Genomic DNA, 15,095 nt, shown 5'->3' with positions numbered 1-15,095 from the left:
GAGACTAAGGGCAGGGGTGAAAGTAATTTAAAGGACTTACTGGTACACCAGAGTCCTGAGCAGGGGAGTGGCCTCAACTGGAAGAGGGGTGGCCTCAACTGGAAGAGGCGGGGCCTTTAAATCAAGATTTAAAGGTCCCGGGGCTCTGGCTGTGGCTAGGAGCCCCAGGGCCTTTAAATCAGCCCGGAACTACCAGCTGCAGAGGCAGCTGGGAACCACGGGGCTCAGGGGCGAATTAAAGGGCCTTGGGCTTCGGCCGCCATGGAGCTCTGGGCCCTTTAAATCACTGCGGGAGCCCTGCCGCTTCTACCCCAGGGCTCCGGCAGCGGGCTCGGGCAGTAATTTAAAGGGCCGGGGCTCCTGCCGCTGCGGCCCTTTAAATCACTGCTGGGGAAGCCGGTCCGGTACGGCACGCCGGACCGGACCGGCTTACTTTCACCTCTGACTAAGGGCTAGATCCACAAAGGAACTTTGGCATCTAAGTCCCCGTTTTAGGGACCACTGCAATCCACACCCCCCCCTCAGCTGCTGCCTAACCCAATGGGTGCCTAAACTCACTCGGCACCAACATTTTTGTTGTGAAAGTTGCGTTGGTACCTACGTTTCTGCTTCTGAGCATAGGCACTGCTGCTCGAGCCAGGTGCCTTGGCCCGTCTCCTACCGCAGCCCCAGTGCAACCCTCACGCCTGGGAAGATAGGAGGGGCAACACTTTCTTGACTATATTAGGAAGCAATACACTTAACGGTCTTAAGCAAATGAACGGGGGAGATTTAGGTTGGATATTAGGAAAAACTTTTTCACTAGGAGGGTGGTGAAACACTGGAATGCGTTACCTAGGGAGGTGGTGGAATCTCCTTCCTTAGAAGATTTTAAGGTCAGGTTTGACAAAGCCCTGGCTGGGATGATTTAATTGGGGATCGGTCCTACTTTGAGCAGGGGGTTGGACTAGATGACCTCCTGAGGTCCCTTCCAACTCTGATATTCTATGATTCTATGAACGTGAACAGCATGGAATGTTCAGACTAAGGCCCTTATTCAGCAAAGCACGTAATCACACGCTTAGCATGGTTGACTTCAGTGGGGCTTAAGCATGTGCTGAAGTGTTTTGCTGAATCAAGGTCTACCCAAGGGGAGATTTTAAACATTTCAGCTCTTTTTTCAGGAGCAAAACTCACAGTGTGTGGAGCGGATGGGATATATTTCCAGCCATATTGATATGGCATAAATTATCTCCCTTTTGCTGGCAAAACTACACAGGACCGGCCCACCACATTTTGGCACCTGAGGCGGGGAGCTCAAATGACACCCCCCTGCCTCCTCGCTTAGGCCAAAACTTTGAAACTCTGGGTCCTAGTGGCGCCCCCCCACCCCAGTCTGGCACCTGAGGCGGCCGCCTCAGTTCACCTCATGGTAAGGCCAGCCCTGAAACTACAGTTGCAAAAATCTGAGTATTTGTGCCTTTAGCTTTCTAATCTGTGACCACAAACAGATAGAGGAGCTGGTATTGTAGGTGAAAAATGTAACCCACAAAGGGATGCTTCCCAGCTGAAAGACACTTGGACACATGCATAACTTTACACACCAGGAGTAGTCCTGTGACTTCTGAGCTCTCAAACGGAGTTCAACAGGATTCCTTCCGGTGAATAAAGATGACCACATGAGCATAGACACGGGCTCCGTGCGTGCTCCAGGGCTGGAGCACCCACAGGAGAAAAATGCTGGGTGATGAGCACCCACCGGCAGCCCCCCATCAGCTCCCTCCTACCCCCCAGTGCCTCCCACCCACCGGCGGGTCCTGCTGATCAGTGCCTCCCGCCCACCACAATCAGCTATTTCGCGGTGCGCAGGGACGCTGGGAGGGAGGGGCAAGGAGCGAGGGCATGGCGTGCTCAGGGGAGGGGGCAGAACTGGGCAGGAAGAGGCGGAGCAGGGGTGGGGCCTTGGGAGAAAGGGTGGAGTGGGGGCAAGGCCTGGGCCAGAGCCGGGGGGCCGAGCACACCCTGGCACTTTGAAAAGTTGGCGCTTGTGAGCATGTGCATAAATCCTTGCAGGATCAGGGTCAAATTTTCTCTCTCCCTGTCCTGAAATTCAGTAGAGAACATGTTAGGAATTACTGTCTGACATACGTAAATAATTCCTTCTGTCATTTTCATTTTAGGGGTATACATCGACTGGTAGTGCAAAAGAGCTAAAAACAATATTTTTAATAAGAGAACATCTGAAAGCATTTTGGGTGAGACATTCCCTTTTTCAGACTGCCTTGGGCAGTGGGAGGAGGGCTGGAAAGGGAATTGGAATAGCTATTTAATTTCCCTTTTCTCCACAGCCAGCCACTGAATTTGCAGCCAGTGGCTTAGAGGGGGCGGAGGAGGAGTGAGAGGGAGTGGAGGGGAGTTGTCACTTCTGGGAATGTTACGGACTGAGACTCTATGTGGTGAAGACCTCCAAGAAGTTTACAATCAAATTTGATTTCCACGCCTCGAGGATTCCTAACCCAGCACCAGGCAAACACCCCCACTGATCTGTATACAATTCAGCCAGAAAATGCACTGAATGCTTCTGCCATGTGGAAAAGATGGTACAGGGTTCAGAGTAGCCCATTGCAGCATTCAGGAGATGGGTAATTTCCCTTTAAATGGTTTGTGGATCATCTAGTGATGCTCTCTGTGTTCTATGTTTAGAGATCTGCCAGAGCTGCAGGGTATGAACGTAGCTAGGCCTTGCATGCTTTATAAGGCTAGTACACAGGGTTATTTGGACTCCCCCATGCTCATGTGATGTCACAGAGGCCAGAAATGTTTGTTAGATCACCCAGTGTGACCTCCTGTATATTACATTCATCTTATGTTCGTTGTGTGAAGAAGAAAAGACACAGCACCTAGACTGAGCCAAATCCCCAGCTGGGTTAAATTAGTTCCAGTGACGTTAATGTAAGTAGGCAGATACTGCAGTTGAGAATCTGACCCGTGGCTTCAGCCCACACTACAGGTGGAGGAGAGACAGATCCCAGGGGCTGAACAATGGAAAGCTGGAGACATGTCTAATGGTGTTTGGGAGCCTTAAAAAGACACTGAAATGTTAAGGGAAGGATTAATGCTCTTCATCCTCAAGAGATGGACTTCCAGCGAGATAAGGATTATTCCATGCAAAAGGGATCTTTCCCAGATGCTGGATACTTGCCTTGTTCCCTAATATGCAATGGGAATATCTCTAGCAGTTAATCTGCCTTTGGAGACCAACAATTTTTACAGGCTGGTCTGAATCCTCTGCTACTTCTGCAGACACCAGGGAGAGGCAAACCAGGAACACCAATAGGGGAATTGCAAAGATATTCAGTGACTAAAACCTTGCCGAATTCCCTGTCTACTAAGCAAGTGTATAACCATTTCTTTAGCCATCATTCCACGCACTGCCACCTCTGATGCACTACACACAAACACATCCTTACCTATTCAAACAGAAAAATGTACAAACACTAGATTTACTTTCCTCTATTTCTGCTGCTTGTTTATTTTTTGCCTTTTTCTCAGCTATGCATAAAGAAAATTGACTGGTCAGTTTTGCTTTTGTTTCTAGTTAATTTCACTTCCTGCATTAGCCCAGTACTGCAACATCTGGGTGGCAAAAACCACAGGGGAATGTTTAATTGTCTAAAAACAACTATTTCCACTGGATCTATTTTATTTCATGGAAATATTTCTCATGGTCAGTTTTCTTCTAAGAAAATTTGACCTGATGGTGGATCTTTTCAGATAGCTTTTTAAAAGCAGTTGCATTCCATATAGTGATGAGGGAAATCTCTTACACTGAGATACAACTGTGGTACCTTTCATTCTTTTGTTGTCTTGTTCGTTAGCCTGGTGGTTCCTGTATTTCTATAACATTTTGGTATTGGTTAACAGACTTCCTGCTGTGTTTACTTTTAAAAAAAATGACACAGCTGGAGTTTTGCCTCAACCAATATCTAACCACCTTAAGTCAGAGTGGCATCTATTTCATAGCACTTCCTGCCCACATCGGCTTCTGTATTTTTTTTTTCACTCTCAATCAAAAGCAAAAGAAAATGCAAGAGGGGGGGAAAAATAAGATGGGCTTGATGTTTAAAAATCCTCCATTTTGCAGGCCCAGTTTTGAATCCACACTTAATTCTGGACAGAAATATGGACCTCTAGTTCCCTGATCTCTCCCATAAATCAGGCACAGTAGTTAGATAATGGACATGCTTAGGGTGACCATGTATTCCTGAAAAGTGGGACCAAGATTATCACACAGAGGAACTGAAATCCATATTTTAGTACTCAAGTATGCTTATTTAGGAGCCTAAACTAGGATTAAGGAGCCTAATTTTAGGCCCTGTTTTAGTCTGGGAATGTCCCTGTTTTCAGGACCTGCCCCCAGTGTTTTGTCCCAGTTTTTGTAATGCCCCTGCAGAGTGGACACCTCAAGGTGCTGCCAGCCAGCTAGCTGATCAAATTGAAGGCAGACTGACAGAACACAGGGTCACCTCAAGAACATCCCCTAAGACTGTCATGTTCCACGCTCTCCCCACCCCTAGACTTTCCAGGAAACCTGCATCCTCTGTACAAGAGTCCTTGAACCAGCTGAGCATCTAGCCCAGTATTACTGAACACTTTTGCATTGCTGAGACTCAATTATACTATCATTTGGTACCTTTAGTCATTCATCCTTGTCCACTTTCACTTGACCAGGTACCTTGTGGTTTCATCTTTACTCCCTTCAGCTAATTATCTTAAAGGCAGATGCATTTCTCTTGGGCCAGAGGAGCATCCTTTTGCACAACTCCACACCTTCTATCTCCATCCTCAGCTAAGGTCTCCCATAGGTCTCTATTGCCCACAGCCTTGACTTTGAGCTCTCCTCCTCTATCTACAAATCACCTCCACAAAGTTTCCTGGCAGCATCACTGCCATGGTGTTGAGGTCCTGCCCTGTATCTGCATCTCCTCTTGTTGTTACTATTGCAACGCCCTTCTCTCTGTCTTTCCAGCTCCCAAGCTCTCCAGACTCTAGAATTCTGTCTGCTTTCTTACATTCCTAACCCATCAATCCCATCCACCGACAACTCCATCGGTTCCCCACTCATTCCAGGCTCCAGTTAAAAATGGCATTCTTTGTTTATGAAACCATTTTGTAGCCCAATTCACAGCTCTCTGTCTAGTTAACACTGGCCTCCTTTCTTTCCCCTAGCAGAGTCTCACATCTGATCATGGCAGATCCTTCTGAACAACCTCCCTGTAGCTCTCTGCTTTGCCCATTTTCCAGCTCATCTCAGCTGAAGAGATATCTCTTCTCCTTTATCCATACCCACGAATGTCTCTCTCTCTCCTTCTGCCCTTATTTTCCTCTGTGACCTGAACTGAGTATGGTGGGATACAGACTGGATGAGAGGATCCAATATACAATTAACTTCTAGGGTATTACATTCAGTCCAGGATGGCGAGAATTAGGCACTTTCTCACATTCCCTCCTAAAAGTGTGAGCTTTCCGCAGGTGAGTTTTATCCTGTGTGAAGAATTAAGCAAAGATCAAGCAGCTATGACCTACTGCCAACTCACAGGGAGGTCACTGCGTGGTTCTGTCAGTCCATGGGCTAGAACTTCTTCCACTGCCCTTCCGTGTCCCTTGGAGGCACCGGATCCAGGCTGTCACACATGAGTGGCTTCTCTTCTGGCCTTCTTCCTGCACTCCCCTCTATGTTGGCCTATGTAGGGAACATCCATCCCACCCCTACACAACATATCTCAGGACTTTTGTGACATGAAGGGCCTTGTCCAGGATCTTCAGTATTCATCACGGGGTGAATTTCGTCTTACTTTACTTACTCGTATAGTATGTATAGGATACTTGTATAGTAACTTACTTTACTTGTATAGTATGATCCCATTCTTAGTGTACAATGAATTGTCCAAATAGCCTCTGTGGTTACTCACTAGAACCCCTGATGGTAATTGCACAGGTGATCGTGATGCACTCAGGAACTCAGAAAGCGTGACTAGCTTCAGGGTTGCATTGCCTTCTCTTCTGGCTCTACACTTCACCTGGGCTTTAAAGTTGATTGTTGGTCATGACAAAAAAATACACGTTTATAGTAAAGCAATGGTGCCTCACTACTGTGAGCAGAATATATTGAGTCAAACTTGTAAAAAATCCCAGAAGAGGTTTGCTCTGTAGGTCACAGAGGTCATACGTTGCTATGAAAAAACCCCTAAAAGTCATTATTTTTTAGATGAAAGTCATAGTCATGTCAAACATACAGAGGTAGGACCAGATCTTGCAATGCATCCAGCCGGAGCTCTAGTAATTTCAATAGGAGTTAAGCATGTGCTGAAATGCTTTCCTTAGTGGGGATAACTTAAGCATATTCCTGAGTGCTTTCCATTATCAGGGCCTAAATGAATTAACTTATGTATCACTTGGTAAGGTGGTGAATAAGATGAGGACATGATAATCATCTACAAATTCTGAAAGGCTATGGAGCCTGATCTAAAGCCTATTGAAGACAGTGAAAGGCACCTATTTATTTCAGTGAGATCAGATTCATAAACACCAAGTTTCAGAGAGGTAGCCGTGTTAGTCTGTATCAGCAAAAACAATGAGCAGTCCTTGTGGCACCTTAGAGACTAACACATTTATCTGGGCATAAGCTTTCGTGGGCTAAAACCCACTTCATCAGATACATGGAATGAAAAATACAGTAAGCAGTATATATATGAAAAGATGGGAGTTGCCTTACCAAGTGGGGAGTCAGTGCTAATGCGGTAAGGCAACTCGCATCTTAGGAGCAACTCCACCAAAGCCAATGAGTCATTCTGAGACCAGAATCAGGCCCACTGGGCCTTAATTCTACATGCACAGCTGAGTAAAGGTTACATGATCCACCCACATGTGCAATTCTCCGTGAGCCAAAGCCTGGTCCCATTGAATCGGTGGGAGGTTTAATATTCTATCCTGTTCTACGCAGGTTCTTATACTGTGCTCATCACTGTAGTATCTGAGCATAGAATCTGGGAGACTTCAGTGGGACCATGATTTGACATTAGAAAGAGCTGCACTGTGGATAGGTAGTGATATATGATTATAATTAATAAAGGGGCTAAATCCTTTGGTCATTATTCAGGGAGGAAACCACTGGAGGTTTGCTTGTGTAATCCACACACCTCCTGGGTGTGGTGTTCTGTCCCACCCAGTGGCACCGAGACCACTTAGAGAGAGTTAGAATCATAGAATCATAGAATATCAGTGTTGGAGGGGACTTCAGGAGGTCATCTAGTCCAACCCCGTGCTCAAAGCAGGACCAACCCCAACTAAATCATCCTAGCCAGGGCTTTGTCAAGCCTGACCGTAAACACCTCAAAGGAAGGAGATTCCACCACCTCCCTAGGTAACCCATTCCAGTGCTTCACCACCTTCCTAGTGAAAAAGTTTTTCCTAATATCCAACCTAAACCTCCCCCACTGCAACTTGAGATCATTGCTCCTTGTTCTGTCAGTGAGTTAAATGAGTTTGCTCTACAGCCTTAGCTAGGAGCCAGTTGGCTTTTAGCTCATGCGATAGAGGCTCATGCACTAAGCTCCAGAGATCCCTGGTTCGATCCCGCCCCCCGGTGACCAGAGTCTGTCGGTGTTACACTTGAATAAGGAGTGAGTAAAATCTGAGAAAGGATCTTAGGATCTGGCCTAAGCTTTGGGCAAGTTTCTTAGCTGGTTTATATTTCCCCATAAATCATCAGACTACTTTATTACCTGACCCTTAAAAACCGCAAGTGTACTTAGCAGGCATCAGCAATTCAATGAAGGTGCTGTGATCTGTACATACACACATTAAACTGCCCCGGCTCCCCATGCTGGAGAAGTACAACATTACATATGCACTCTGAGCTAACATGCATGCTGATAATGATGCAGAAATGATCAAAATAATCAAATGCCATATAGGGTTACTGGCTGAGAGGCTTATGTCGACTGGACTTGGTTTATTTTTCTTCACAGACAGTGCCTGGTGCTATAACACAAACATGGAAAGAACTGAACTTCATGGCCTGAAAAAGCACATTTTTCTGAACCTCCATGTTTGTTTGCTCTGGAATGGAATATCTAGGCTATGGGTGATCTTTTACCTTTCAGCACAAGGAAGATATACCATCTATGTAGGTACTTAGATGGTCCTCAGTACCAGAGCATCCATTCACAATATACTTATCCAGTCTCTAACCTCACTGTATTATGACCGACTGTGACCCAAGAGCCTCTTAATGTCAACTGGCAAGGGAGTGCAATGGGCAGTGCAGGGATCTCTTGGGTCGGATATGTACCAAAGAATGGCATGTAAGGTCTCAAATAAAAGCCGGCATCACACTGTGAAATGTATGTACATAAACTGTTTAAGGAGTTATGTATATACACTGAAAATACGTCCTTAAAGTCTGTCTCAAGGCACAGGTCACTGGCAAAGGTAAAAAAACAGGTTTCTTGTCAGACAAGAGATCTCGCTCTACCTACATATTTACATGTAAATTGAGTATTGTCTCGTTCACGATGGATTTCCCATCACCAGTCTGAACTGAAGGCAAATGAAAGATTGTGGAAAGACTCTAATGGCTAGTCTACCCTAGAAACATTACAGCGGCATAATTACTCCACCTCCCTGAGTGGCAGTAGCTATGTCAGCAGGAGAGCATCTCCCACCGACACAGCGTTGTCCACACCGGCACTTAGGTTGGTGTAACTTATGTCATAAGTTATATCAAAATAAGCATAAGTGTAGACCTGCCCTCTCTCAGGAAGAGTAGCACAGCAGAGGCGAGGGAACCCTGTCTGCAGATGCACATCAGATGGTTGCTTGACTATATCTGGGGGGCAGAGAAGACACATGGGCACCCTTGACTGAGGGACTAAAAGGACAGCAGTTTTGCTTCATGAAAAAGGGGTCTCAATCAGGCTTGGTCGAACACACTGAAGAGAACTTTGGAAGCGATAGACTTCTTTAGACAGGATGTTAACCTGTTAGTTAAATGGAGTCTTTAGAAAGGGTGTTATGTTTTCATTTTATATGTAACCATTTGTTTCCGATATTCTTATCCACTTTCACTTGAATCGCTGTTCTTTGATAATAAACTTATTCTTGTTTTCACTACAAACCTACCTCAGTGCTGTGGTGTTAAGCAAAGTGATGATCCTGAGTTGAATCTTACGAGCTAGGGAACAACAGGCTAGTGTGTGCTATTCTTTTGGGAACAACAGGCTGGGTAATTCTGTGAGTGTTCAGTGGAAAGGGGGCTGGATGCTGCAGGCAATGCTCCGAGGGGATTGGTGTCTGCCTCTCAATGCCTGCCCAGAGAGAGCGAGGCCTGCGGAGGCAGGGAAGGCAGTGCTTGTGCTGCCAAAAGCAGTTGGTTTTAGGGAGCTGATCCACAGCAGGCATAGACATGACCCCTTCACAAGGGCAGGTGGTCGTAAGGTGCCTCACAACCCTGGGAACCTCTCTCTCTCTCTCTCTGGGTTTTATACAGCCACCCATTGAGACTCCTTCATAAAAGTGATGGCCTTAATTCTCAGGTTTCCGAAGACTGTTTGAAACCAGAAGGCTCATTTGGCCTTCTTTCCTTCACCAAAGTATCCAAGCCCCTTACAAACATTCATAGCTTTCCTGTGAGCTATGGAAATATCATCCCTATCTTGCAGCTAGAGGATGACTGAATGACTTGTTTAAGACCACACAGGAAGTCTGAAACTGAGGGGGAAATTGAACCCACTGATCCTATTGCCAGTGTGCTATCCACTAGACCATTTTTCCTCCATGCTTTAGCAGTGTTAAGGTGTCTTAAAGCAGGTAGAAATATTAAGGCTCCTTCTCCCTCCCTTTACTACACTGCTTGAGTGGTGAAAAGGTGCCTTATTAGGCCTGATTCTCAGTTAGCCTCTGTGCTAATTATAGAGCAGGCTGCAATGATTAAGGATTCATAATAATTTCCCCTCTTACCCCCTCGTCGTTTGCTCTTAAGTTTTGGAAACTTTCATCTCTTGGACTGAAATTTTCCATGCTTGGGGGCTCTCTCCAATGGTAGATTTGTTCTGAAGGCTTGAAGGAAAAGGGGGTCAGTTGTTCTTAAGCATAAGGAGAGTGGGGAAAAAAGATACACTTTTCCCATTGCAAAATAAAGTAAAAATAAAATAAAAATTCATGCATTCATTTATTTGAACACCTGTATGGTTAAAAAGGACTTAGAAATAGCCCTTCCTGAAAATAATAAAAATACTACCTAGCTAGGTAGATTCATCTGTAGATTCAAAGCACTTTACAAAGAAGGTATCAGTAATTTCAGTTTACAGACAAGGACATTGAAAACAGAAGCCATTTGCCTAACATAACCCAGTGGGTTTGTAATAGAGGTGGAACTAGAAGCCAAATCTCCTGAGTTCTAGTCCAGTGTATTACCCACTGGGCCACACTGACTAATTACCCTGGAGAAAAATGACAGCTCCATGGTATACATAGGTATTCCCTTTACCCTGTCCCTGCACAGGTATTCCATACCCTTAACACTTCCTGTATGTAGCCTTTCAGGCCACATGTGCCCTGATGAGCAAGCAGCAGGATGTGGGCCAAAATGCATGACTATGTTTTAATATATATGATACCAAAAGAGTCGAGTAATTTGACAACACAATTCTGTACTAACCAGCTGCTTGAAAACAATAGCTCTAATATCTGACAACCCTAAAGCGGGAGAGGTTATCCGCTGCTTGGACAGCTGCGTGTAATTTCAAGAGCAACCTGGTCTCATTCTTAAATGTACCAAAAAATTAATAAACCTTTTCTCTGCTGCTGGATGCAGCATGATCTGTGTCAAATTAAAAATCTCCAACAGGCCAGGAAAATTACAAAAATTAACAGAAACTGACAATAATACGGATAATCACTTGCTTTCCAAAAAGCACTATGATCAGAAATCAGACATTTTGGACAGGATGTGAGTATAGGCCACAGGAGAACAATACACTAGAACTGAAATAAGTGGTCATGATTTCTGCTTAACTCAGGCCACTTCCTGATTTGAATCAAGGACCCCATCCTGCAAACCCTTATGCACATGAGTAACCATAAGGCAAGAAGTCCCTCACGTTAACAGGCAGAAAGTTACTCGTGTGTGATTGTAGGACCAAGGTCGTACTTAGCACTGTGCAGTACATCCACATGTGTAGTTTTTAGATCTCCATACAAATGTGTTTAATTTCTTTTTATTTTATGTTTTTCAAAATCAATCTTCAAAGCCTGCACAAAAAACTGCAGTCCACTTTCACAAATTCTCGCTTTAACAGGTTTGCAGAAATATAAACAGCAGCAGAATCTGGAGCAGAGCTTTTAAACTGATACAAACTTAAATCCATTAAAATTAACACAAAAAGCCAACAGCAAAAAAGCAGATAAAATGATGGGGGATGGTTAATACAACATCATATAATACTCTGCCAGGAATATAGCTTTTTATGATCAAAATCCAACCAACAAGAGAAGAAATTAAAAAGCACTCATCACATGTTAAAACCTACTTTTCTCATAAGGGGAAATGTGGAAAATATCTCTTTTAACCTGCCAACGTGCAGATGTGATATATGACAAAGACCCAAAATGAGGAAAACTTAAATGTTTCATGGTGGGAAGCTAAAATCCTGGAGATTCCTTTCTTTAGTGTTGATGACTTTTTCCATAGCTGCAGTTTCATGGTTCTTTATTTCTGATTTAAATATTCTCCACAACAGCAGAATAGAGGAGACTAAATTTGTGTGGACCATAGAAAACTTTGGGAATAGGTGACTTTCCTTGAAAGGAAGTACTCTTGAGGGTGGGAAATAGAGTTTACCCCATAGAAGAGATTATTAGGACAGCCTCCTGTTTTAAGAGACCATTCAAATTACCATCATATGTAGTGAATACAAGTCTGCTTCACATTTATCAGATTAGATGGTCAACTCCATTGAGCAATCAATTATTGTTAGTGTCTTGATTGGTATCTTAGGACACATTCCACCGTTAAAGGGACTGTGCAGAAAACATACCATTGTTTTGGTGGAAACTTAAGAGGATTTTTCTGAAATAAGAAATGTCATGATCCTAATACAGGAACCCAAGTTTGGCAATTCAACAAGATGGAAATCAAAATACACCCCCCCTGAACTGCAAACATTTCTATTTCTCTTTTTTAAAATAGCAATTCAGTGAAACTTTATCTCTTTCTGCCCTAGTAACCTTACTAAACACTCTTTTATTAGCATGACTCAGTTGGGTGGCTGTCAGCTGGTCAAGTTATTTTTACTGCAATGAGCATTTCACTGGTGGAAAAAGAATGTAACTCTCTCCCTGCAAAGCATGTCAATAGGCTCTGTAATGAAGGAAAGTATCATTGAAAAGTTAACTGTATTGTATCCACCAATCAAAAGCAATGACCAAAAGGATCTGACTATGCCCAGGAGTCTAACTGTACTTCATTAGCATTCAACACTCTAAGGTTACAATATAACCAAGGTCACATGCTTGAGTGGACAGAGCCTGAGTTTTCAAATCCCACCCCTGAGAAAGGAAATGCAGCTCACTACATATACTAAGCCTGCAGGCGGGAGTTGGTTAGTTGCTGTAGGCCTCTCAAATACACTTTCAAATCCATCACCATATTATTCTGCAGTGCCTCTCCTTACATGCTGGATGCCAAAATGATTTACAGCGTTAAAGAGATATACTGTCAACTTCAAAACCCCACTTTCTGCCTGAAAATCCGTTGCCTGCCATTGTCACAAAGAGGCACCTCAAATGACTGTACATGAAAGAGGTTAGAAGGGGGAAAGTGTTTTCTCTATTTGTTCCAGTTTGTTTACTTTGGAGCTTCCAGAACACTCTGTTTATAGCCATTTTCTCTGTTCCCCATGTACAGCCAGTCATTTCCCCCTGTTCTATGTATTCATACAGCATCAGGGGAGAGAAAAACAAATTTTTAAAGACAGGAAAATGTGATTGTGAAACCACAGAAACTTGTGGGGAGCCTCAGATGTAGGACTTGAAACTAATTTAAGCTCTTTTCAAAAAAAAATATGAGTAGGGTTTCAGTTTGAGCAGGGTGCTTTAAAATGAGAACAAAATGAGAGAGACATTAAGGTAGAAATGGCAGGTTTAATGTCACCCAATAAAATGACAACAAAACCACCCAGACCATCTCAAAACTTTCTTTTTTTCAGTTTCTGCTCATTCAGACACTAAAATCTCCTGGAACTTCAGACTTCCTTTTCTCATGCACATGTTACAGGCACAAACACTCTCGGTCACACACACACACACGTTCTGGCACTTATACACACAGCTGCACACTTTCACATATCAACACATGGTCACATACATACACCATCACCCTTCAACACGCTGTCATGTACATGGATGCCCTTTCTCGTGTGTTGCACTCTCACTTGCAAACATACATATATGCTCCCTCCCACACAAATGTGTTTTCCGACACACTCTCCCATCATTGCTTTTTACAAACACACAATTGCTCCTACTGTTATACATACGCTTCCACTCTCCCCTGATGTTCACACTCACGCCTTCAGCCATCTTTGACAATCACACACATTCTCTTTCTCTCTCACACACCTCTATATGCCTCTCTCACAATAACACACTGAGACCCCTCCACACAATTACATTCACTCTCACCTACACACACTCGCTCACTCTGCCTGTGTGGATCTCTCACTATAACACACACAACACCCCAGGTGTATCTCTGACCTTACACCCACACACATCCCTGTGTGTCTCTCTCTCACACACCCATGTGTGTCTCTCTCACAATTACACACGCCTGTGTGTGTATCTCTCACAATTACACACACCTGTGTTTATCTCTCTCTCTCACACACACACCCCCTCCCCATGTGTATCTCTGACCATTGCACTATACACACCCCTGTGTGTCTCTCTCACAGTTATACCCCGTGTGTATCTCTCACCGTTACACACACCTGTGTGTATCTCTCACAATTACACACATACACCCTCCCCATGTGTATTTCTGACCATTGCACATATACACACCCCTGTGTGTCTCTCTCTCTCTCTCACAGTTACACCCCTGCGTGTACCTCTCACCATTACACACACATATGAGTGTAACTCACAATTACACCCCCTGTGTTTCTCTCTCTCACACCCATCCAGTGTGTATCTCTCACAACCACACACTCACACACACCTCCCTGCGTGTCTCTCCCCACTACACATACACACGTTTGTAACTCACAGTTACACACCCCGTGGGTCTCTCTCACCATTACACACACACACACACACAGATCGCCACTCCCCGCTCAGCGCCAGCCCCCGCGCCGCATCTCCCTCCGCTCTGCGCTCCGCACCCCAGCCCGGGACACCCCCCGCCCCAAGCCCCGCCACGCGCCGCGGACCCCACCTGTTCTCGGCCGCCTGGAGCGGGGCCGCAGCGGGGCTCAGCGATCCCAGCGGCTGCCCCCGTCCGAGCTCCGCGCCCTGCCCCAGCTGCTGCATCCACCCACCGCCTCCGCTGCCGGGGGGAAGTGAGTGGGGAGCTTCAGCCTGGCTGGCTGCCTCCCTGGGACTCCCCTCACCTCCCCGCCCCTCTCGCAGACCCCTCCTCCCCCTGGGCAAGGAATCCCCCGCCCCACCCCTGCCTCTGGAGACTCAGTAACCTCCCAGCCCCGGGACAGAGTCCCCACTCGGTGGATTTCCTGCGCTTGGCAGCATCATGCGCTGAGTGTGTGACTAGAGATTCACAGATCCGGAGGAGGCTAGAAAGCAGGGGACGTCGTGACCCTCTAGGACTTCCCACAGAGCACAGGCAACTTCCCCACTGGAATTCCTAGAGCAGATCTTCTAGCGAAACTGCCAGTCTTGATTTAAAAGGAATCAGTGGAGGAGACTCCATCAGGTCCCTTGGTAAATTGTTCCTGTGCTCAATTACCGTCACTGTTAAAAATGTACCCTTTACCTTTGAATTTGCCTGGCTTCAACTTCCAGCCCTTGGCTCCTGATCTCCCTATCTCTGCTAGAAT

At 45.2% G+C, this 15,095-nt stretch overlaps 1 protein-coding gene across 2 annotated transcripts in view; it reads right to left on the bottom strand.

Moving 5' to 3' along the window:
• The window catches only part of PRKCQ (protein kinase C theta), an 85,995-nt gene extending 71,354 nt beyond the window's left edge, over positions 1–14,641 (bottom strand). For both annotated transcript variants that reach the window (XM_074942682.1, XM_074942683.1), the window contains exon 1: positions 14,477–14,641. The gene's annotated coding sequence lies outside the window, so the exon portion shown is untranslated. The remainder of the gene's footprint in view (positions 1–14,476) is intronic.
• Positions 14,642–15,095: the final 454 nt, after the last annotated feature.

The sequence above is a fragment of the Natator depressus genome, chromosome 1 (genome assembly GCF_965152275.1).
Source record: "Natator depressus isolate rNatDep1 chromosome 1, rNatDep2.hap1, whole genome shotgun sequence".
NCBI lineage: Eukaryota > Metazoa > Chordata > Testudines > Cheloniidae > Natator > Natator depressus.
Note: the sequence above shows the minus strand (reverse complement) of the source record. Positions and strands in the feature narration are given on the sequence as shown.